The following is a 2,494-nucleotide window of genomic DNA, read 5'->3' on the forward strand; positions in this document are numbered from 1 at the left end:
GCGGAGGCCGGGCCGTGACGTCACGGGGCGCGGTGCGGCGGAGGTGTGGGCCCGGATCCCGTACGCCTATTGGACGGCAGGTGGATGTGGGCGTGGTGGGCGTGCAACGCGGGGCGGGTCTAGGCCCGGGAGGCTAGCAGCGGTGGACTGGTCAGCTTAAGTAGATGGCCTGCAAACCGGTCGAGGCTGCTTGGTCCTTCTCAAAGACTGGAAACATGTACGTAACCATGTTTCAGGCCTCTTCTTTAAAAAAAAATGCAAACACACACACACACACACACACACACATATATATATATATATACAAATATATATACAGATCCGCCTGCCTCTGCCTCCCAAGTGCTGGGATTAAAGGCATGCGCCACTACCGCCTGGCGTTTTGAGACAGTCTTATAGTACTGGATCGCCTGGAACTTGCCATGTAGACCAAGCTTGGCCTCAAATTCACACTTGATCAGCCTCCTGAGTGCTTGAATTAAAAATATGTGCCACCAGGCCTAGCCTGTGTTTTAAGACACAGGTTCACTATGTAGCTCTGGATAGCTTGGAACTTTCTATGTAGACCAAGATGACCTCGAAGTCACATTGATCCTCTTGCCTCTGCCTCTCCAGTGCTGAGATTAAAGGCACGCACTACCATACCCAGCTGTTTTTTGTGGTTTTTATTGTGTGTGTTAGGGGATGCCATGGGTTCACTCATGCCACTCTGCAATCGTGAAGACCAGAGCACAGCTTGCAGGAGTCAGCTTTGCCTATCCATTATGTGGGTCCTGGGAATTGATTTGTCTTTTGAGACAAGGTTTCTCTGTGTGGCTCTAGCTGTCCTGGAACTTACTGTGTAGACCAGGCTGGCTTCAAACTAACAGATGTACTGGCTTCTGCCTCCTGAATGCTGGGATTAAAGGCATGAGCCGGGAGGTGGTGGTACATGCCTGTAATCCCAGCACTCTAGGAGGCAGAGGCAGGCAGATTTCTGAGTTGGAGGCCAGCCTGGTCTACAAAGTGAGTTCTAGGGCTACACAGAGAAACACTGTCTCAAAAAACAAAACAAAACGAAAACAAAACAAACAAAAAAGGCATTTTGCAACATTTCCATATATAAACATGTATACACATTACATATTACATCTCACAGCTCTGAGCTTAAGTGGGAAAAAAACTACTTTACCTAAACAGCCCGCCCTCCTCCAGCATCCCCTTAGTGTGTTGTGTGCTCTTGGTCTTTCTATAAATAGCATATTTGGTATGTAATTTTCAGTGTGAATTTTGTACTGTGTGCTCTGATCCTCAGACTTGAGATACCCAGACCGTTCCTCCACTTAAATATCCTGGACCACTGCCACACTGAGACAGGCATCTTCTTACCTCCTGGTCTGGCTCTGGCTGGCCTTGCCTGGTTGCCCTGGCAACACCCTGATCACATGACCTCGGTGACTTCATGTGGGCTTCTGCACTCTCTCCGTTGTTTTGTTCAAACTGTTCGTCCCATTCTGGAATGTGAGCTTCATGAGACGGAGTGCCTTGTTTTTACACTTCACGATTGTTCTTAACAGACTGTTCCTGTCACGGTACCTGCCACCTAGTATTGCCCAAGGAACTAATAAACAAATGTCCCAGATTGAACTGATCATTCTACTCCTCCCCCAAACCTGCTCAGCCTCTCCTGTTTCCCCAGCCTGGTAGTGACTCTATATTCTGCACAGGCACTAAGGCCATAAATGTCTGCTTGTAAAGTGACTCAGGCGCTTGCCCTCTTCCTCTGTCCCTTCCTCTCTCCCCTCTTTCTTACTTTTTCCCTTCCTCTCCTTCTGACACTTCTAGCTCCTACAAGCCTTGGAACCCATTTCTTTCTTTCCTTCCTTCCTTCCTTTCTTCCTCCCTTCCTTTCTTTCTTTCCTTCTTCCTTCCTTCCTTCCTTCCTTCCTTTCTTTCTTTCTTTCTTTCTTTCTTTCTTTCTTTCTCTTTCTTTCTTTCCTCCCTCCCTCCCCCTCCCCCTCTCTTTCTTTCTTTCTTTCTTTCTTTCTTTCTTTCTTTCTTTCTTTCTTTCTTACGTTCTTTCTTTCTTTCCTTCTTTCTTCCTTCATTTCATTCCTTCCTTCTTTCTTTCCTTCTTTTTTCTTTCCTTCTTTCCTTCCTTCCTTCCTTTCCTTCCTCCCTTCTTTTCTTTCTTTCCTTCTTCCTTTCTTCCTTCCTTTCCTTCCTTCTTTCTTTCCTTCTTTTTTCTTTCCTCCTTTCTTTCTTTCCTTTCTTCTTCCTTCCTTCTTTCATTCTTTTTTTAAAAGACTTATTTATTTAATATATGTAAGTACACTGTATCCCAGCACTCTGGGAGGCAGAGGCAGGTGGATATCTGAGTTTGAGGCCAGCCTGGTCTACAGAGTGAGTTCCACGACAGCCAGGGCTATACAGAGAAACCCTGTCTCAAAAAAACCAAATCCAAAAAACAAAAAACAAACAAACAAAAAAGTACACTGTAGCTGTCTTCAGACAC

This window comes from Apodemus sylvaticus, chromosome 3 (genome assembly GCF_947179515.1).
Source record: "Apodemus sylvaticus chromosome 3, mApoSyl1.1, whole genome shotgun sequence".
Taxonomy (NCBI): domain Eukaryota; kingdom Metazoa; phylum Chordata; class Mammalia; order Rodentia; family Muridae; genus Apodemus; species Apodemus sylvaticus.